This window comes from Python bivittatus, unplaced genomic scaffold (genome assembly GCF_059951505.1).
Source record: "Python bivittatus isolate LINGU-HERP-01145 unplaced genomic scaffold, Pbiv_v1 ctg000480_np1212, whole genome shotgun sequence".
Classification (NCBI taxonomy): domain Eukaryota; kingdom Metazoa; phylum Chordata; class Lepidosauria; order Squamata; family Pythonidae; genus Python; species Python bivittatus.
In genome coordinates this window covers 61,499,621-61,522,562 of record NW_028277075.1, presented here as the reverse complement: position 1 = coordinate 61,522,562, position 22,942 = coordinate 61,499,621, and the positions used below count along the sequence as shown (strand labels likewise).

Sequence of the window (22,942 nt, the reverse complement as noted above, 5' to 3'; positions counted from 1 at the left end):
GTCACACCCAAATCCCACTAGAAGAAATGAATTTTGGTTATATTAGCAACTTGTCATATATAACTTGATTTAAAAGGGATGATTGACAAGTAGTCCACAAGTAATATGTCAAAGATGTGTAAGCAGGGTCTCTCATATAGTATTAGGCAATTATGTAGTAACTAAGCATACTCTTTTTGCATGAGGAACGTGATTAGGTTTCAAATCAGGTGGAATCTACAGTGATAACCTATTTGTTTCTGCTCATTAAATGATCAGTTTGCTTTTATTGTAAATACTATAGTTTCCTGGCAAAGAATCCACTAACATTTTGTTGCCTTTACAGAAGGGACTATCTGTAGGAGCATAAGTAAGAAATTCTGGAGGCTCTTGCCCCTTCAGGTATGTAAGTGTGTTTGCATATGTGTGTGTGTGTGTGTATGTGTTTCCTGGAAAGATGGTTGCCTTCAATAATTTATGCTAGGAAATGAACAGATTTTTTCCCCACTATTTTATATTAATTAGGCAGGACTGGGTCATTTGAGCCTGAGGAAGGGGGAGTGAAAGATGATCAGAAAATATCTGAAAACATTTCTTCTGAAGGATATGGTTAGTGAGCTTCTGGAATCATTGGAAAGAAATGCTTTAAAGTATCCCAAACAAATATTGCCCTAATCCAGTTCTGAGAATTGCCTTTCCGGGTGTGCTCTTCTTTCGGAGGCCGGCAGATAGAACTGGCAGTCCAACAGAAGCTTTGGCATAACTTGCTGGAGGGAAGAAAAGCCCAAGTGGAGGGATGGGGCTATATCTTGATACTCACTGTTTTCATAGGAGCTAGGCACATATCAAAGCTACTTAAGTGATTAATGTGCCTTGAGAAGTGACTGTCTGTAGTAATGGTGGGAAAGAAAAAAAGAGGTTGGAGGTTCAAAGCCCAAGATTCGCTTGTTTTGTTACACTGGTATATTTTTATTTGTATTTCTAACCTTCTAGTATGTTGTTTTAGTGGGCGAAAACCCAAACAAAACAAAACAAAAAAGTATAAATAAATAATTACATAATGAAACACAACATGTTTTTCTCTGAAGCAAAAGTGTACAAAATACATTTGATTCATCTGGTTCAAGGATTTGTACTGTATTTCTCCTGGTATTATTGCCATGAGAGTTGAAATTCTTAACATACATTGGTGAAAGATGACTAAGATATAAAGAAGAAATTATCCATTCAAAGTCACTCTGAAAGTTTTTTAAAGACTTGAAATTACCAGCTAGTGGCAAGCTACTGATTTTCCTTTCCTATAGCCAATGCTAGTGTTCCCTTCTCTACTCTTTAAGTTTATTTAGGCGGGATTGGATAATGATTTTACACTTTGCCACCTGTTTTCTCTAAACTATGTTTAGGAAGTTGTAGCTCAATTGTTCACCAAAATGGCCCTAACTATCTGTCTGGTGTCTATTAATCCAATAAAGCTTCCTAAATTGGATGGGAAGGAGTTACACAACATTGAGAGTCCCTCTCAACCTGAGTGTCTTCATTATGTCAACAAATGCTACGTGAGACATAATCATAGGTATTCTATGGTATTTCTCCTAAAAAAGAAAGATTGAAAAATTATCTTCTGTACTTTCCAGTAATTCCAATGCAACCAGCCCACTGTTTTTCCCAACTGTTCTGCTGAAATGATCAGCTATCCCCTTAATAAATCTGCCAAATCAGGGGACTGAGTCTCATTTTCAGCAATCTGTAGAGTGGAGCTGGTATAAAACCACTTTATCACTTTATATTTTATGAATAGCCTGCAATATCTATGTTTTGCAACAGAGCCATTCTGGAGCTTTCTTGTAACTACCACCCCAGAGCAATAGTTGGGAAAACAGAACCTGAATTAAGCTATTACTCCATATGATGAAACCACTATATAAATAGTTCCAATATGTGGTAGACTTTGCAAGAATCACTTCACTTGAATAGATGGTATAATGAGTTGGTCATGTGATTAGCATTTCAGTATAAAAAGCAAAAAGGAAGGATTTTTTTCCCCCCTGTACAGTTTTCAAAATTAAGAATATTTCCTATGTGGAATTATTTTTCTAATCTGAAGGAATCTTTAACTTCCCTAATTTTGACCATGTTCACATGAACACAGATGAAAAGCTCACAATGAGCAGACTGGCATCTCTCTCTTCACCCTCACCCCCAATTATTCATAGCTCAGCAACCTAAACTTGTGGCTTTCTAGATCCCATATGGCTACTCTTTGGGATTATAGAAGTGAGGATTTCTTATCTATAACAAATCATGCATGAAACTGGAAAAGATTTGCTATATAGTCCTAAGTATGTTGATTAAGAAGTAAGCCTCACTGAGTTTAGTTGAATTTCGCTCCTTAGTGCTAAGAGTGGGGAACATGTTAAGTGTCCATGTACTACTAAACTACAGCTTTCACTATTCCATGTTCTGGAAGCTGCTTGTGATAGCTATGGTCAGAAACTTCAGGAGGGCTACAACTTTCTTATCTGCTGCTTAATGGTTAAGATTGTTACAAGCATAAATTCAAAGAGTCCTTTTAGCAAGTCAATGAGGTATATGTGGATGGTGAAATTGAATTATGAGAAATGCCACACTATCCTGTGTTAGATTGGGAAATTATTGCACACTGTTCACATTAGGAGGGTAAATTCAGCCTGTATTTCCTCTGGGCTGACCTTACTGAAGGAGCTTGCAAAACCATTTTCCAGAATTCACTGGGAGGCAGAGGGCAGCTGTTCTTCCCATTGGAAAAGAAAGGTCAGTAGCAACATGCACAGGCACACTTCATCTGTATGTAAGGGGAGGAGCTGATTCTCTGGAAGAGATTAGGACCCAAAATTTTTGGGAAGTTATGAGCTACCAGTGTTATGGTCATAGCAGCCAGAGCCATGAGGCTGTCTCCAAAAGCAAACATGAGGCTTGCCTCATTTGTGGTAGGACCCTATGAAACTTTAAATTATTAAAGAGTTTTCAGTTTATGACCAATTGGGCAATTTTGTTCAAAAGCAACTTAAAGGATTCTGTTTTTATTCCTAACTGGTCTAATGGAATGTTTGCTAGATGCGTTTCCTTGCATGTTCTAATTATAATCACTGTCTCTTCTAATTGGCTCCTGCATGATATTAACATGAATTCCCATGGGAAGTGCACGATAGAGCCTCAGAGTGGTCTAAAAATTGGTATTTGCAGTCAAGCCTTGTTAATAATTATCTCCAGGGCTTGTCCTCTGCTAATGCTTCATGCTGGGTAATCAGAGATGAACAGAAGCTGATAAGTAAAAGTAACTGTGGAATACTGCTGATAGGGTTACTTTGCAACATTCCCACTTCCAGAATTTCCAGTTGAGGATTTTCCTGTGTAAATGTCATGATATGGGAATCAATATCACTGAAGTCAGTGTGTCTCCCATATATTTATGTGCAGGAAGGGTTGCGGTGGGGATAGTTAAGATCAAATATGGTACATAAATGTTTACCTGAGATAGGTTGCCATGGTCTTGACTGAAACCTGGACTGGGAAAGATATAGTTTGGGTTCTAGCTATACCAGAACTAATGACACAAACTCATGTAATTTTGCATACAGTGCACTGACTCAGATTTTCAGAGGTTTCCAGCATTTTGTAGAATCATGACATTGTGTGGGACCTGTTGCTACACATGAGCAAACATATCCATTATATACCTTAAAAGACAATTACATCACAGACAATTAATCCATACAATGACAAAATAAGCAGGGACCTGCAGGATACAAGTAACATAGCATCAGAGATGCTCATCAGTTGAAATAACAGGTTCATTGCTATTTGGGATGTTCCCATACCTTCAGGTGGCATTTTAAGAGAAGAAGCTGCAAGTACCAAATAGTTCCCTAAAATGTAAGACACTACACACAAGAATTAATTTTATGATATGAATTGGCCATCATAAGAACTGGGCATGTCCAAGGCCCTTCTCAATCCAGGACTTTATTTTTCATTGAAGCCTCTAGGGTGCTCCCATTCAGCTATGGAGACCCATCCTTCCAGTTTCCTTCACTGGATAGTCCCTGGTCCTAATGTTTTCCAAGAAGGAGAAAAATTCTGCCTACTTTCACCATGCCATGCATGTAGTTATACTTCTCAGCAATATCCTCCCTCCATTGACTTTTCTCTAACATGGAGAGTCCCAAACATTCTAGCCTTTTCTTGTAGGGAAGGCATTAGTTCACTCTGGGTGCCCTTTTCTGCTCTTTTCTCAGCTCTATTACATCCCTTACAAGTGTGGCAAGCAGAAATATACACAATATTCCAAGTGGAAATGAAAGATAGATTTGTATAAAGGCATAACAATGTTGGCATTTTATTTTCAATCCTCTTCCTAAAGATCTTTACAAGGGGAGAATCAGTAATTTTTTCCAGTTTCATCATGAAGTTTCAACCAATGGCCTGTATGCTGCAACCCAGAATCTTTCAACAAGGACCTTCTCGTGAGATCTCTAGATTTTGAGCATTCTTGCATGAGATCTCATGCAAAATTGTTCAAAACATGAACGCTCTCATGTGAGAGTGCCCAAATCTCATGAACTTTTGGTATATCTTTAAAAAAAAAATTCAGGAAGTTAGGAATTCTGGTGGATGTATATTGCTAACCCCTGCTTTAAGGAATGTAAAAGTTTCCTATACATTCGAAGCATTTGTGCTATCCAACTATCAAGATTACATTCTTTTTTAAAAATCTGTTCGTATTGCTGTAGAGGATGGAATCTGATAAAATATTAAATGAATGTATCCTTTTAACATATCTGAAGACTTTCACTGAAATAGCAAGCAGCAAGGGACTTTTCGCATTAAGACCATACCATTTCTGGAGAGGGATAACTCTTTTCATCTGTTTTGCACTCTTGATGAATTCAGATTCCAGAGAAAATTATTCATCCTGGCAGAGAAGCTTTCATTAGCATTTTCTGGGGGAAGGAAAGTTTTTATTAGGGAGTATGAACCATAGGGATCCTCATCTAAAATACTTCTAAACCTGACCCCACTTCAGCCAAGGCTACTATAAATGGGGGGTGCATAGGTGTATTTTCTCTTGTCCAATTCAGCTGTCAGATAAGATTTCCCTTTCTTTCCATCCCAGTGACCTAGGTCAGTGTTGTCCAAACTTGGCCACTTTAAGATGAGTGGACTTCAACTCCCAGTCCATGGCTGGCTGGGGAATTCTGGGAGTTGAAGTCCACTCATCTTAAAGTGGCCAAGTTTGGACAACACTGACCTAGGGCATTAAAAGAGCCTGCTAGAATAGGTGGCTGTAATAAATTTAATAAATAGTAGTAAATGGCTAAGGGTTAAGGTTAGAGATGGGTAGAATAACTGCAGGATGCATTTTGAAGCATCCCTAAAGTCAGAACTGAATGGTACTCACCTATTTCATGTGAAAAAAGTATGTGTACGTATATGGCTACCTGTGTTTTCTATATTCATTAACAATGAATATAGTTGAAAGTTAAAATCAGAGCCCTGTAGCATGGTATTTTATTATTGTTATTAATTATGTATAAAAAATAGCACCTGGGGATTGGATGCAGAATTTTATTCCCCTGTCTTGAGCACCCCTGAATGGAGTTCCACCAAAAATGGTCCAACTGGGATACATTGGGGAGCTAGAGGAGACCAAGTCATTAGCCCCTGGAGTTGTGTCAGTATTTTGGAAGCCCCACCTCTTTGAAGCAAGTTTTGGGGTCACGGCCAGCCATCTTTGTGGAGAGGGCAGAAATAGGCAAAGATTACTTTCCTCCCTGTTCATCTGGCAGACAAGTGGAATCAGAAAAAGCTGGACAGATAGACTTTTAGTTCATTTTGTAACAGACTTAAACTCATTTATGTACAGCCCACTTCTGAATAACATGCACTAAGAGGTGTTCCTTTATCTTCCATATAGTAAAGTTCTCTATGTCTCTACTAAATTCTTTTTCCTTATGCCTTTTCATATTAAGCCAGTGTAGTGTAAGCGGTGAAGTGTTCAGTGGGAGGAGCCAAAGAGAGAAATTAGTTACAAATCTTATACAACCATGAAATTTATTGAGTAACACTGGGGTGGACACACTCTCTAAAAATAACATTACTCAGTTGCATTTATGCCTTTTTGAAATACTGAAGCCCCACCATGACTGAAATCCAGAAGCTATGTGTATGCGTGGAATTGAGTTCAGTAAATTAAAATTGTTCTGGTAATCCACTTCATCCCTTAAAATATCAACTACAATTGTATTGGATTGATCTATCAATTGATTTTTAAAAAATTATTTCTTGTAGGTCACCATACCTCTCTGCTTTCTTTTCAATCTTTCCTCAAACCTCTCCTCAATCCACCCATACCAACATTTTGGTTTTCGTCTCAGTTTCACTGCTCCCTTCCCTGCCTCCTATTGAGATAAATGCATGCCAGGTTGTCCCTTCTTATCTGGTTACAGCGTGTTCTCTGAGTAAATTTTTGGCCTAGGATGTGTATATGTTTACATTTCATATGCTTTTTTTTTTCAAAAAAAATAAAACCAGAGATAGACAGTACATAATGTCTTCAGGCCAGGATGGTTACACAGAAGATAAGGGATGTGTAGATGCTTGGCAAACGAGGTTTCATGGCTTGCACAGAATTGGCTGTGAACAAAATGTGTACATTGTTTCTAGCTTTGCATGCAAACACCTGACTTAAGGTCAACAAACTGAAACTCAGGATGAGATTTCACTCTTTGTCTACTGACTGTTAAGAGGAAAGTCCACTGTCTTCCTTTAGTCTCTGATCTTTTGTCTCTTCTTTGTAATACTGTTCTTCCTCCCTCCACCAATTCCTTTCCCTTCCCCTCCATTTTCATACCCCTGATTTTTCTGAAAGGAGGCAGCCATTTATACCACTGAGGCATCATTCATATGATATTCTTGTATAGGAAGATGCCTTCTTTTGAATCAGACCTCTGTAACTATAGTTCTGTGGTTCCATGAAGATCCAGCCATACATTTACAAACACAGTATGATCATAATCAGTTATCTTCACATTATATCTTCACTGAATGCTGATGTAAATTTTCGGATGATTTCTTTTTACCTCAAGAAAACAGCAAATACATAACCCAATGCCAACCATGCAGATCTATTTCCTAAGAAAGGGGACTCACACCATTGTGGTTTATTCAGTAATTTGTAGTTAAACAAGCCACAGATTAGCATGATGTGTTTATAACGGGGTAGATCCAAAAGACCTTTTACAGTTGAAGGAAAGAATTTCAGCAAGAGTCTGCTTGCCATTGAAGCAATGCCTTATTTTTAATTATGCATGAAATAAGTATTTTAGACTAAAGGTTCCTGATTAAGAAAAAAAAATTGTATTATAAGCATGTTAATAAGGGTACTGTGAGTACTAGTCCTCTCTGGGGCATAATAGCTGGCTGGACCAATTCCTCTTTCTCAGCTCAGCTCACCTCACAGAGGTGTTGTGGGGAAAATAGGAGGCAGGGACATTATGCACACCACCTGGACTTGTGCAAAACAAAGGTGAGCTATTAAATAAATAAATAAACAAACAAATAAATAAAATCATTTGCATTATCATTATGTCAATTGGGATTTAAAAGCATCAAGCTCAACAGAAATCTGAAAAAAGCTAAACAATTGGAAGCCTTTGACAGGTTGTTCACAGTTTCTGTGTCAAGGCCATGCTGTAAGAATGCTGACAAATCTTCCCTATATATGAGTTGGATTCCACCTGGGCAGATCCTATGGAGACGACCAGGGCATGCCTGACCTGAGAAGAGTTTGAACCAACTGATCCTGAAGAACTGGACAGAGTCCTTGCTGCTATGAGTTTGCGCACCTGTTTTCTGGACCTGTCCCCCTCCTGGTTGGTTAAGGCCTCCTGGGAGGTAGCATGCAGTTGAATGCAAACAGTGAACAATATCTCATTGTGGGATGGTAGTCTCCTTCTCAAAAGGCCTGACCCTGATAGACAACTTTTGTCCACTCTCTAACCTCCCCTTTTTAGGAAAGGTTGTTGAGAAGGCACTAGTCTATCAGCATCAGAAGGCCCTGGATGAAGCAGATTATCTAGACCCTTTTCATCAGCGTTCAGGTCAGATTACAGCATTAGGCAGCATTAATTATGTTTGTGGATGACCTATGGAGGTCTTGGGATGGAGATGGTTCATACATCCTGGCCCTCCTGGATCTCTCAAGTGTTCAATATCATTGACCATGATATTCTTCGGGGGGGGGCACTGTTTTGTGGTTCTCTTCCTTCTTCTGTGGCCAATTCCAGTTGGTGTTAGGGAGAAGGAGAGATTGACGATGTAGAGATAGACGATCCTTCTGCGATGTAGGGTGCCTCGGGGCTCAGTTGTTTTGTTCTTCCTCTTTAAAATTCACAGGGGACTGCTGGAGGAGGTAATTTGGTGGAATGGGGCACAATATCATCAGTATGCTGATGATAGCCAGCTATACATCTTCACCCCTGGCCAGCCAAGTGATTGGCCAAGTATTGGCCCAGTGTCTACAGGCACTATGGGTTTGGATGGGGAGTAACTGGCTCAACCTTAGCAAGAAAGAGTGACTCTGGGTTTATGGTCCTCCTGGATCTGATGACGTGTCATCTGACTTTTGCCAAGGTAGCACTTCCCTGATGCACAATTTGGGGGTCTTCCTGGACTCACAGCTCCAGCTTGAGGACCAATTGGCAGCTGTGGTTAGGGGGGCTTTGCACAGATTCATCTTGTGCAGCAATTGCTCCTATTCCTATGAGGTCTTGTTCATAGTCACTCGCACCCTGGTTACTTCCTAGTTGGATTACTGCAACACACTTTGTGGAGCTTCCCTTGAAGACCTTCCAGAGATTACAACTGGTCCAGAATGAGGCAGCATGTACAATTCTCAGCACTCCATGGTTTGCCCATATTTCACCACTGCTGTGCAAGCTGCGTTGGTTGCCAGTTGCTGGTTATCAGCTTTAAAGCTCTGAATGGCATGGGGCCAGGCTATTTACCTCACCTCTCTCTGAGGATATCTACCCATTCCACCAGGTCAGATAGGGTGGGTGTGCTCTAGGTCTGTTCCTTCAAATGTTGTTATTTAGTGGGACTTTGGCGGTACGCTTTCTCCATAGCAGCCCCTGCTCTGTGGAAACCCTTTCTCCTGAGATCCATCAGGCCCCTACCTCACTAGCCTTCCAGAAGGCCTTGAAGAGCTATCTGTTCCCCTAACCTCTGGGATAGGGTGAGGTTGGAGCCCAATAAAGGGGAAAGCTGTATTGGGGGGGTTTGTCTTTGGGGCACCAGAAGTTATTGTTATGGTTTTATGGCTTTTTAATATTTTTGTTGTTGTAAGTTGCCCAGGGTTAACGTGCATAAGATGGGCAGCCATATAAGTCTTTTAAATACATACATACATACATACATACATACATACTTGTGCATAGACAATTATTTTCTGAGTTATTTCTTCTGATGAATTATCTTGAATGGAAGCCAAGACCACTCTTTCTCAGCTACATGGTAGCATTGGGTTGACCTTTGCTGATCTCCAAAAGCTAAGCAAGATTGGTCTTGGTTGGCCCTTGAATGGGAATTGAATTCAGGGAATTGTAGGGTTATAAGCTAAACTGAAAACACATCTCAGAAGGTGGCCATGCAAAGCCCTTCTGCATCACTGCCAAGAAAGTGCACGGATGACTCTATGAAGTCATGAGGAGTTGGGCTTGACTCAGAAATATTGGCCTTACTTAACCTCTTTTTAAATTCATCAGTATTTAAAAAGGAGTTTCAGAATTCAAAACATTAAAAGGGAAAATCAGGGGAAAATACCAATTGTCACAAGTTTCTTCTACTGATGCTGTAAGCAGGGACATTTTTTCATGAACTAAGAAATGGCCCAGATTACCCTGCAACAATTTAAAATAATCTGGGATGTATTTTCGATTTGTGCTGAATATCAATCATTCCCCTAAACCAGACAGATCAGTGTGTAATCTGGTGTATCCTGCATGGTATTTTTTATTTATTTGTTTAAAAAGTATATCCCATATTCAGTACAACAGTAATAAGCCAATAATGATAAAACCCAGTTCAAACCAGTATGCCTAGAGGGAAAAAAAATGAGTTGCTTAGACCTTCCAGCTGAAGTGTTCCCCTATTTAAGCCCTATTCCCCCAACTGCTGAGTATCATTCATTTGCTGATGATACCCATTTATGTATCACTATCCCATGCTGGGCTGGGGATGCTGTGAAGGTCTTGACCCAATGCTTAGAGACTGTACGAGGCTTGAGATGTCCACAGACTCAAATTAAATTCCTGCAAGACTGTAGAAGATCAAACTGGCTTGACCCTAATTTCGTTCTAGGTGGAGTGATACTCCTCCTGAAAGACCAAGTGTGTGATTTAAGGATCCTCCTGAATCTGTGGCTACTGGTTGAGGAGCTGATAGGAAAGATGGCCAAGACAGCCTTTGCCTGACTCCTACTGGTACACCAATTGTGTCTGTGTGGAAGGGGTTTCCAACAATAACTCATGCCACATTTTACATGGGGTGAATCTTGAAGACTTGGAAACTCCAGTTAGTTCAAATTGCAGTTGCCTGACAGGTGACCAAAGGAGGTTGGTTCAATAATGTCACACTTATGCTGAAGCCACAGCATTGATTACCATAAATGGTTTATAGGCCCAGTGCAAATTGCTGGTTTTGACCTTTAAAATCCTACATGGATTGCCCCCTGTGTACTTACAGCAGCATCTTACCCAACCAGAATCAGACTATTCTGTGTTTTAATCCAAGAGGGACTACTCTGTGTCCCCACTTTATGTAGGTTAAGGGGGTAGAGGGGCCAGAAGCATGTTTTCTTGGTGGTGGTCCCCACAATTTAGAATATATTTTCTCCTTGCTTGTGTTCCATGAAGTCATAAAAGCCAACTTATTCCAATGTTCTTTGACAGCTAACCTGGGTTGCCTTTGTGATTTTTATCCTACTTGATTTTATGCTATTACTATGTAGACCACAGTGAGTCATGAAAATTTAATGTGGTAAAAAAACATTGAAATAAATAAATAAATGGTTGAGTTTGCAAAACATATTTAATTATAGGTTATGAGTTAACCCATTTTCTGGCTTCATATGGTAACTAACCAAAAGGGTTGGGTTCACACATGAAGTTAAATCTCTCTCTTTCTCCCTCTCTCCCTCTCTCTCTCTCTCTCAAACACACACATACATAAGATCTCCCATACCCTAACTACAGTTAAAACTAACCAAGCATAACATGTTATGTGAATGCACCTGCAAGGTTTTAAATGACCTGCGTCTTGTGCAATACCAGCCACTGTGTAGTGAAACAGGACCCAGAAGCATTCTTCTTTATGACTGTCATTTGTGCAATGAGGTTTTGAACAAGGTAAAACATCTAGTATTAGAGAACGCCATCAACATTCTGAAGGGATATAATCCAGTGACAAATCTGGAATAGTCCACAGATAAGGAACCCAAAGGTTCCCAAGCATTCCACCCAACCCTTGTGGCAAAGAGACACCTGTTTCTCTGTCCCACCATTCAGATGCTCTTTCCCCAACAACAAGAGATTAATTTCTGCATTGCTGTTTTTCGAGAAGAAGTAGCCCTATAGATGCATGTCACAGCAGGATATCAACAACAGGTTGGCTACTGACAGCTTGCTTCACTATTGTGCTGTGACTAAAGAGCAAGGAGATGGCACTGAGGAGGGAGGAGTCTTTTCCCACTGATGGACAGCCCTTGCCACTTGAAAGATAATAGCTTGTTTCACTGGGGTCAGAACAAGAGATTTTCAGCTGAGGAAGCTTTTGCTAAGAAGTGACAGCACACTGCAGTTCCTCCACCAATGTAGGAAATGGGTGGCTTCAGCAGTGAATGCATTTGTTGGGGCCAACAGGAAACATCTAATTTACTCCCTAGCAGGACCCCTCATTCCTTTGCTACCCTGTTTTTCCTGTGATTTTCTAGTGGTTATTTCTTGGCTGAGATTAGCAAGAGGTTTACAAACATGAAAAGGAGTAATGACTCCCTTGTGGTTAAATGCCTGAAGCATTTTGCCCTGGACCACCTTCAGCCACAAGTGTGATTCCTTCCACCTCTCTCATCCCATAGGTACTCACTGAGACTACTGAGCTCTTGGGCTGAGTTATCTGTGGTTGGCTCCTCCTCAACGGCCCCCCCCCCCGCAAAATCCTGGCTTGGACAGCTTGAATACACCCAGTGATGTCTGGGAGTCCATATCCAGGATGTCATACTCCATGTTCTCCTCAAGAACTGGAAATAGCAAAACTGACAGATTTCTGAAGTTGAGTTATATCCCATGATAAATCATGGAAACAGGATTGGGTAACAGTAGACTGCATTTCCCAAGTTTTAGCTCACTACTGAACTCCGTAATTTACAGTATACCTCAGCTGTTATCTCAGGCATGATTTAGATGCAACTCAACAGATTGGTCTTGAAGATATGAAGCTTTCAGTAGCTTGAGTTCAATTAACAATCTTCTAGGGATTGTTTTTACTTAAAGGAGCAATGATGCCTGTTTACAGTTTCTCCAACTTACATTGTTCTGATCATTTAAAAATGTAGAAGCTAGTATCTTCCTCTAAGAATGAGCCTTCCCCTCTATTGAGTTAGAACAATCTCCACTCATCCTTGAGTTAATTTAATTTAATTTATTTAAGTACCAGCTGACTCCAGACTGGCTTTGGATAGCTCACAATATAACCAAACAGATAGAAAGTACAAAATAAATAAGATTATACAGAAAAAGAAAAGATAAGAAATAAAGAACAAGATGACAAGTCTGGCCAACAACACCCACACATAGAAACATATCTGATGGGCCCCAACCACCCTACTCCAAGGCCTGGGAGAACAGTCTGATCTTTAAGGCTTCCTGGAATGCCATCAGTGTGGAAGCCACACAGATCTCTGGGGGAACCTCATTCCAGGGGGCAGGCACTGCAGAGTTAGCAGAAAACTAGACCAGCATGGAAAATATTGTCCCATTGCTGATTCCTGACCTCCTCTATTACTTTGATTTCCAGTCATTGTCTCACTCATGGGCTGCAGATGAGATGAAGGCAATGTCATAAGGTTGTGGCGGAAAAAAGTTGCTGCCAGGGCATGTTTTTGCTGTGATTAGGTACAAGTAGGGGAACAGCCCTAGTCTAGTCTTTAAGATTGTCATGGTTCTTCCCATAGTATCTGATCCTTCTTCCCATATATTAATTGCTACATTACTAGAGCATCATGACAGCATCCCTAGAGGAAGGTTAATTGGTCTTGGACAGCTTATTTCACCCCTTCTCCAAAAAATGTCAATTTTTGATGGGCATCATATTATGCACATAGGTATCCAATGGGAAGTAAGGTAAAACCAATTTTGCTTGCCCTGTGAACCAAGTGACATTCAGGATTTCACTTGACAAAATGCAGAGGAAATGCTCAGCTCAAAAATGGGAATTCACTAGGCCCTGATCTTGTTTCAAGGCCAAAAAAGGTTGAATGGGTTTAGGGGGAAAATACATCCTTATTAAATAAGGTTTAATAAGAGTTCTTATTTTCTTTTTATATGCAATTCATAGTATCGGCTACTTGACACAATCACACAATACTTTCGAAAACAGGTTTCTCCTCCTAAGAAAAGAGGTCTAGGACTCAAAACAGCACTTTGATTGAACATAAAACATGCCTTTAGCTTGAAAGAACATTTAAATACATAATAAAAGTTTCTCTTGGAGATCATAAAGAAAACTTCCTTGGGATTTTCTTTTCTGTGTGGATCAGAAATGGATCAGACTTTAAGGTAAAGAACACAAGAAATGTTCATAGCAAAGGTGATTTAAACCTGCATGCTTTCAACCTCTCGTTCTCACCTCACTTCACTTTGTGTGCTTCCTACTTACAGGAACAGGGTGCAAAAGAGGGCTGCTACTTCCCACCAGAGGGCTGTCTGCCACGAAAGTCTCTGCAGGGAGTTACATTTTGGTTTTTTGGTTTTTTGATGACTAATCTTTATTTGAGATCCCTCTCTTTCACTGTCTCTCAGGTCATCGCTTTCTAATTTTAAACCTCAATGACAAAACCACTCTGTGAACCCAAAATACACAGAGAAATACAAAGTCCGAGAGATATGGGTAGCTTCTGAGATTTAAGGGAAAAAAATAGAAACAGTAGTAGGGAGATGAACAGAAGGAAAGGATTGGGAGTGGGAATTACAATAAGAGCCAGCTCTGTTAGGATCTGATTTACTTGGGTGTATTGCTATAACATGACAGAAAATGGATCGTCTCAAAGATTTGGCTCTTAGGGATATTTCAGATACTGAAAAATGCACTGTGTTTATCTGGTTTGGAGTAACTGAGGTACATCTTTTACCATTGCACAAGACTTAGGAGAAAAGTGAGATGGGGTTGTGTTAGTACTGTGATTTATTATTAAACATTTAAAATACTCTGAGTCTGGATGGACTGAAGAACAGAAGAAACAATTACAGTGTAATCAACATAATACAAAAGGAAAAAGCAGTAAAGAAGAAAGTGGAAAATAAGAATATTAAGGTGTCAACTTTACAATGATGTACAATGATCAGCTGGAACTGATGCTGCACAAGACTGACCTGTCTCCCTTAGACTATGTATGAGGGTTAAATGAAAAATAATGCCTCCACTTCCAAAACTTTAGTTTGCATAGAGATGTTTTAATAAATGAAACAGAAAAATAATCCTTGAAATGAGCTTTTTGTTACCTGTATCTACTTCTCCATATAAGCATCACCATTCACTACATATTTCTCCCAACAACGGACAGATTTCTTAAAACTGTCATAAAAGAACTTGCCAGGAGTTTCCATCTTTGTCTACTCAATGGTTTGACCACTGGTGATTCCAATGGTGAACTTAGATATTGGGGAAACCACTGGGCCAGTACCATCGACTTTGTTTTAACATCTGCTGTATATTAAAAAAGGTGGCCTCCTTCAATGTGGGAGCATGACCATACAGTGACCACTTCCTCCTCCTCCTCCTCCTCCATCTGGAACTTGGCTTTTGGCCTCTATACCCAAATAGTCCATCAGGAGAGCTTGTGTCTTGAGAAGCTACAATGATCTCCATGGTTAGATAGATTGAAAGAGGCATTTCATCTTTTACTAACTTCTGCCCAGATTTTCATGTTTCTGGCCTACGTGCTTCTTTCATGATCAAGATATCTCCCCTGCCAGGTAAGTATTGTGCTTCTCCAGTGCCTGTACTACACAGACATTTGTACTAGTCTCATCTCACCATTACTGCATAAATGCCCATAGCATACAAGACAATTCTCCACCTCCCTGCTGCTTTCAGATACCAACCCTGCTGCAACATACAATGCTGCCAGGCTCTGTGAAGCAGCTCTTAAAGTTTGTCAGATGATGACCTGTGCCATAAACTAGACTTAATGAGCACCTAGTTCACCATATTAGAGTGCTCTATAATTTGATAGTTTTCCACATGCTAACCTTTTATCCCCTTCATGGATCACTACCCCTTCATGGATCACTGCCTTGTCGTGGCGAAGGGGCTTGCGTAACTCAGTGAAGCCATGAGCTATACCGTGCAGGGCCACCCAAGACGGACAGGTCATGAGAGAGAGTTCTGACAAAATGTGGTCCACTGGAGAAGGAAATGGCAACCCACTCCAGTATCCTTGCCAAGAAAACCCCATGGACAATGTTAAAAGGCTAAAAGATATGACACCAGAAGATGAGCCCCTCAGGTCGGAAGGTGTCCAATATGCTACTGGGGAAGAGTGGAGGGCATTTCCAAGTAGCTCCAGAAAGAGTGAAGTGGCTGGGCCAAAGCCGAAAGGACGTTCAGCTGTGGATGTATCTGGAAGCGAAAAGAAGGTCCGATGCTGTAAAGAACAATATTGTATAGGTACCTGGAATGTAAGATCTATGAACCAAGGCAAGCTGGATGTGGTCAAACATGAGATGGCAAGATTGAACGTTGACATCTTGGGAATCAGCGAATTGAAATGGACGGGAATGGGTGAATTTAATTCAGGTGACCATTATATCTACTACTGTGGCCAAGAAACCCTTAGAAGAAATGGAGTTGCACTCATAGTCAATAAGAGAGTGGGAAAGGCAGTAATGGGGTACAACCTCAAAAACGACAGAATGATCTCAGTGCGTATCCAAGGCAAACCATTCAATATCACAGTAATCCAAGTCTATGCCCCACCCACTGATGCCAAAGAAGCTGAAGTTGACCGCTTCTATGAAGACCTACAACACCTTCTAGAACTAGCACCAAAAAAAGATGTCCTTTTCATCATAGGGGATTGGAATGCTAAAGTAGGAAGTCAAGGAGTAATCGGAATAACAGGCATGTTTGGCCTTGGAGCACAAAATGAAGCAGGGCAAAGGCTAATAGAATTCTGTCAAGAGAACAAGCTAGTCATAGCAAACACTCTTTTCCAACAACACAAGAGACGACTCTACACATGGACATCACCAGATGGTCAATACCGAAACCAGATTGATTACATACTTTGCAGTCAAAGATGGAGAAGCTCTATACAGACAGCAAAAACAAGACCAGGAGCTGACTGTGGCTCAGATCATGAGCTTCTTACTGCAAAATTTAGGCTTAAATTGAAGAATGTAGGGAAAACCACTAGACCACTCAGGTATGACTTAGATCATATTCCTTGTGAGTACACAGTGAAGGTGATGAATAGATTTAGAGGATTAGATTTGGTAGACAGAGTGCCTGAAGAACTATGGATGGAGGTCTGTAACATTGTACAGAAGGCAGCAACTAAAACCATCCCAAGGAAAAAGAAATGCAAGAAAGCAAAATGGCCGTTTGATGAGGCATTACAAATAGCTGTGGAAAGAAGGAATGTGAAAAGCAAGGATGAAAGGGAAAGATATAAGCAACTGAATGCAGATTTCCAGAGAATAGCAAGGAGAGATAAGAAGGCCTTCTTAAATGAACAGTGCAAAGAAATTGAGGAAAACAATAGAATGGGGAAGACTAGAGATCTCTTCAAGAAAATTGGAGATATGAAAGGAACGTTTAGTGCAAAGATGGGCATGATAAAGGACAAAAAAGGCAGGGACCTAACAGAAGCAGAAGAGATTAAGAAGAGGTGGCAAGAATACACAGAAGAACTATACAAGAAAGATCTTAATGTCCCTGATGTCCATGCTGGTGTGGTCACTGACCTTGAGCCAGACATCCTACAGAGTGAAGTCAAGTGGGCCTTAGGAAGCATTGCTAACAACAAAACTAGTGGAGATGACAGTATTCCAGCGGAGTTATTTAAAATACTAAAAGATGATGCTGTTAAAGTGCTGCACTCAATATGCCAGCAAGTCTGGAAAACGCAACAGTGGCCACGGGATTGGAAAAGGTCAGTTTACGTTCCAATTCCAAAGAAGGGCAATGCCAAAGAATGCTCAAACTATCGCACAATTGCACTCATTTCACATGCTAGCAAGGTTATGCTCAAAATCCTACAAGCTAGGCTTCAGCAGTACGTGAACCGAGAACTACCGGATGTACAAGCTGGGTTTCAAAGAGGCAGAGGAACTAGAGATCAAATTGCCAACATTCGCTGGATCATGGAGAAAGCACGAGAGTTCCAGAAAAACATCTACTTCTGCTTCATTGACTATGCAAAAGCCTTCGATTGTGTGGATCACAACAAACTGTGGCAAATTCTTAAAGAGATGGGGGTCCCAGACCATCTTACCTGTCTCCTGAGAAATCTGTATGCGGGCCAAGAAGCAACAGTTAGAACCAGTCACGGAACAACCGATTGGTTCAAAATAGGGAAAGGAGTACGACAAGGCTGTATACTGTCACCCTGCTTATTTAACCTATATGCAGAGTACATCATGAGAAATGCCAGGCTGGAAGAATCACAAGCCGGAATTAAGATTGCAGGGAGAATCATCAATAACCTCAGATATGCAGACGATACCACCCTAATGGCAGAAAGTGAAGAAGAACTAAAGAGCCTCTTGATGAGGGTGAAAGAGGAGAGTGCGAAAGCTGGCTTGAAACTCAACATTAAAAAAACTAAGATCATGGCATCTGGACCCATCAATTCCTGGCAAATAGAAGGGGTAGAAATGGAAGCAGTAACAGACTTCATTTATTTGGGCTCCCAGATCACCGCAGACGGAGACTGCAGCCATGAAATTAAAAGACGCTTGCTCCTTGGGAGGAAAGCTATGGCAAACCTAGATAGCATATTAAAAAGCAGAGACGTCACCTTGCCAAGAAAGATCCGCATAGTCAAAGCTATGGTTTTTCCAGTAGTAATGTATGGCTGTGAGAGCTGGACCATAAAGAAGGCTGAGCGCCAAAGAATTGATGCCTTTGAACTGTGGTGCTGGAGAAGACTCTTAAGAGTCCCCTGGACTGCTAGGAGGTCAAACCAGTCAATCTTAAAGGAAATCAACCCTGATTGCTCATTGGAAGGACTGATAATGAAGCTCAAGTTCAGATACTTTGGTCACCTAATGCGAAGAGAGGACTCTTTGGAAAAGACCCTGATGCTGGGAAAGATTGAAGGCAAAAGGAGAAGAGGACGGCAGAGGATGAGATGGTTAGATAGCATCACTGAAGCAATGAGCATGAAACTGAGCAAACTCAGGGAGGCAGTGAAGGGCAGGAAGGCCTGGCGCAATATGGTTCATGGGGTCATGAAGAGTCGGACACGACTTAACGACTGAACAGCAACAAACCTTTTATGCTCTCCTAGATCCATCTAATGCTCCTACCCCTCCTTTTAGATTCTTTTAGACTCTTGTTTTTATATATACTCTCTGTTTTAATACATATATTTTTATATCTTCTAGCTTTTTATATTTTTTTTAAACTCTGATGTATCTTCTATGCTTTTTAACTGACTGTAACCTACCCTCCTTATGCTGCTCTATGACCATAATAAAGATTGGATTGGATTTCCCATGCTTCTTGCACAAATCCAGCAGAGGCACTAGAGGCATATAATGATCATGTAGGCAACATCCACTCTCTATTGAAGAATTTCCAACAGCTTAGCCTTAGAAGAAGCAGTTCCCGTTTTCCCCATAAACCATGGTTTGATCAGCACTGCTTATTAGTAGGGCAGATTTAGTTTCAACTTCTAAGGCATACAGTACAAGCAACAGACCCCTTATTAGGAATCTCCTAATATCTCAGAAGAGTTATAAAAAATTAATTAAAAGGAAAAATCTGGCCTTTATTCAAGTGAGCTGGGACTGACTTTTCCTGGCTGCTAAGGACATATGCTCTTCCCTCTCCTGGAGAGTGGTTGCTAACTCATCTTACAGAGGAAAACACTGCTCAGAGGCTAAGATTTCTGCCACTATTTGGGAGGAACACTTCAGTTGTCTATATAATCCTCTTCTCTGTATTGCACAGTCCCCACTGGTTAGTCACCACACCATTGCCCCACAGCCTCTGGTCTCCCATTCAGAAATGGCTAAATTAATTAACCAACTAAAATATGGGAAAACACCTAGCAGTGACTCAGTCCCACCTGAGCTATTGAAGACAAACACCTGCTCAGCCTCCCTTTTCACCCATATTGATAATACCTTCTGTATGCTGAGTGACTGGACCCATTCTATTATTGTTCCTATTCCCAAAAGGAAACCATTCTAATCCTTCCGACTATCATCCAGTCAGCCTTCTAAGCATTCCTAGTGAAATCTATGCTTGCTTCCTGTACAATAGTTTACTGGAATGGATGAAACAGGAGAAGATACTATTTGATGAACAAGCAGAGTTTGGGGAGGGTAGATCCACCATGGATCAATATGCCATCCTGCAAGTCTTAGTTGACAAATACACATGCAAGCAACATCCCCCTTTATGATGCCTTCTTCAACCTAAAGTTGGCCTTTGACTCCATTCCATGTGGCAGGCTCTGTGGAAGCTGTCATGTACCTCTGTAGATCAGCAGCTTCTCTGTCTAATCAGGATGAAAATACTGTCACTCAGGTTAGATAGGAGAATGCTGGGCACCTTACTGCAGATATCCAAGTAAGCAGAGGAGTGAAACAAGGCTGCATCTTGACCCCCTTCTATTTAATATTTATTTGAGTTCTATCATAGCAGCACTAACTAAAACAGAATTCCACATACACCCCTTGAAGACAGACATTTGCGTGCTGCTTTATGCAGATGATGTAGCCATCCTTTCACTTTCTCAGGTTGACCTGAGGAGAGGTCTCTGGGCCTTAGCAAACTTTTGTAGGGAGGAAAGGCTCACAATTAACTATTTAACTATTCTAAAACTAAAATTATGGTATATTCAGTGGGATTTAGGCACCGAAAATTGCACCTTTGGTAACAACTTTTTTTGGCAGGTGGGCCTTCAAGTCAGTGACTACCTGGACTAGTCCTTGCAGTTTTCTTGGTAAGATTTCAGAAGTGGTTTGCCCTTCCCTTCTTCCTAGGGCTGAGAGAGAGTGACTGGCCCAAGGTCACCCAGCTGGCTTTGTGCCTAAGGCAGGACTAGAATGCCCAGTCTCCTGTTTTCTAGCCTGGTGCCTTAACCACTACACCAAACTGGCTCTCAGTTTTGGAGGGTAATGTAATGGTACGTGGGAGTGACCTTGGGAGACAAGGTGAAGAGATGCAGCCAAGGAAATGGTCAGATAAAAGGCAGCTTAGCCCACAGCAGGAATGTGGGCAGGGCAAGAGGCTCAGAAGAGATGCTCCCTAGTTCTTGGGCTTTAAAAGGGACGGGGGAGAGATATACTTTCAGACTTTCAAGATTCTGATTCTTTATTGTAACCTTACAATAAAGTAGAATTAGCTCATCTGGTCATGTTTCCTATCTGGTCTACTTTGTAAGACTGATAAGTAGGTACCAAAAAATCCTTCTTATGTCAGAGTCTGCCCTTGTGGTTCAAGTAAGCCTGAAATTCTTGCCCACATTATTTTTTTAACTGTCTCTTCTATGACACCATTTGCTGTACCCTCTTAACATCTTCATTAATAGTGGCAGAGGTAGAGGTATTAATAGAGATGGAGTCTGTATATTTCTTCCTGCAGGATCACAGCCCATTTCTGACAAATAGAGTGGCTAAGTTCTTATCAGCTACTATCTCAGTCGGAAGGAAAATATTGGTTTTGTCCTGATGCTATTAATATCTTGTTACCAGTTTTCTGTTATTCTTCAGTTTTTTCTCTCTTTTTGGGCTTTTATTCTCTTTTAGTCCTTCCATGTATTATACATATATTTTCATTGTATTTTATTCTCTTTTGTTTTTTACCTGCTGGTCATTGACTATATTTTATTATTAATAATAATGAAAGAACTCCACACCTTGTCTCTTCAACCAGGTCTGACATTCCTTTCCACCTTTTCATTTGAGTCAGATGCCCACGAAGGTATTCCTTCAATTTTTGGAACAGGTGGAGCTGCATTGTACCAAGTCTGAACTGCATGGAGAATGGGATAGGATGGTGAGATCCAACTTTGCAATTGCTTAAGTTCCCCATGAAATGTGAGGTCTAGCATTGTCATATTCCAGTAAAATGTTCTCCTTCCAAATTCTGCCTAATCATTGTTTCAAAGGTTTGAGTGTTACAATATAGTATTCTGAGTTGATAGTGGTGCTAGGCTCAAGGAAATCCATGTGAATAATACCATCTGCATCGTCAAAAACTGAAACCATGAGTTTTCCTGCTGAAGTCTGGGTTTTGACTTTTTTTTTTTTTTGCCCCTGCAGGTGAACTTTGTCATGATATTTGATGGACTGACACTTAAATTCTGGAACATAATGATGACCCCACGTTCCTTTGACTGTCATAAAGCTGTGAAGAAGTTCCTTGCTGTCCTTCTCATAATGTGACAACAATTGCTGGCAAATTTCAATTCTTGAAGCTTTCGTCTCTGCTATCAACAAGAGAGAAACCCATCCTGTACATGTTCTTCTGGTATTGAAGAATATAAATAATGTGATCCACACATTCCTGTGAAATGACAAGCTTGACAGAAATTTCCCTCTGACTGGCCAATGATTCCCCTTCATCAGTTCATCAATTGATTCATATGAAGCTTGTCAGTTTCTGTCCAGGTCATCTATTTTGTTATTGATTGCATAAATCAGTTCTTCTTGGTTCACCATCTTTACATGTTTTGACTCAATGACACATAGTTCTCATGACAACACAAACATTGTGTGTATTCAGTAGTGAATTTCAACTGGAGAGATTCCTTCAGCAGTTAAAAAATCAATTAAGGCACGTTACGTAAAGTGCATTGATGACTACTTATTGCAGGTTTACATTTCATAAACAATAGCAACACAACCTGTTCTTACAGCAGTCCCCCATCAACTGAAGTGGAAGAGCAGATGCTAAAGAACACAGCTTCTAGCATATTAATAATGCCACCTCTTGGTGACATATAACATTGGAGGCATTACTTTTCATTCAATCCTCATAGAAAGGTAAACTGTGAGATAGCCGACAGGAATTCTTTCCCCATTATAGAAATATGGAAGGATTTTTTTTTTTTTTTACTATTTTTCCTGCAGCAGGAAACATATTACAGCAGGTTAGAATGGGTTTCAATGTTCTTTCCCAGTATCCTGGTTCTGACTTGGAGGGATATTTTATTTTCTTTTTTCATGGAGAACAGAGCATTCAGAAACTGCAACTGATCCCACAATTTGAAGTGGGATAGCTCATTCTCAGGACTCTATTTTTTGTTCTACTTCATGAGTAGACAAGACTTCCCTGCTGGAGGTAGGGTGAAGTGACTGTGTGTTATTTTGGGCTAAAGCTAGAACATGCTTAAGGACCATTGAGAATTTAATTTTTTACATCAGAATTAACACTCACATGTTCCTTCATAATAAGAAGAGAATGAACTCAA

The 22,942-nt window shown here is 40.5% G+C and overlaps 1 long non-coding RNA gene across 1 annotated transcript in view; it reads left to right on the top strand.

Moving 5' to 3' along the window:
• Positions 1 to 22,558, top strand: part of LOC148214991 (uncharacterized) — a 28,071-nt gene extending 5,513 nt beyond the window's left edge. The window contains exons 2-4 of the long non-coding RNA XR_015796902.1: positions 326 to 381; positions 21,403 to 21,525; positions 21,792 to 22,558. This is a non-coding gene — a long non-coding RNA (uncharacterized LOC148214991). The remainder of the gene's footprint in view (positions 1 to 325; positions 382 to 21,402; positions 21,526 to 21,791) is intronic.
• The last annotated feature ends 384 nt before the right edge of the window (positions 22,559 to 22,942 follow it).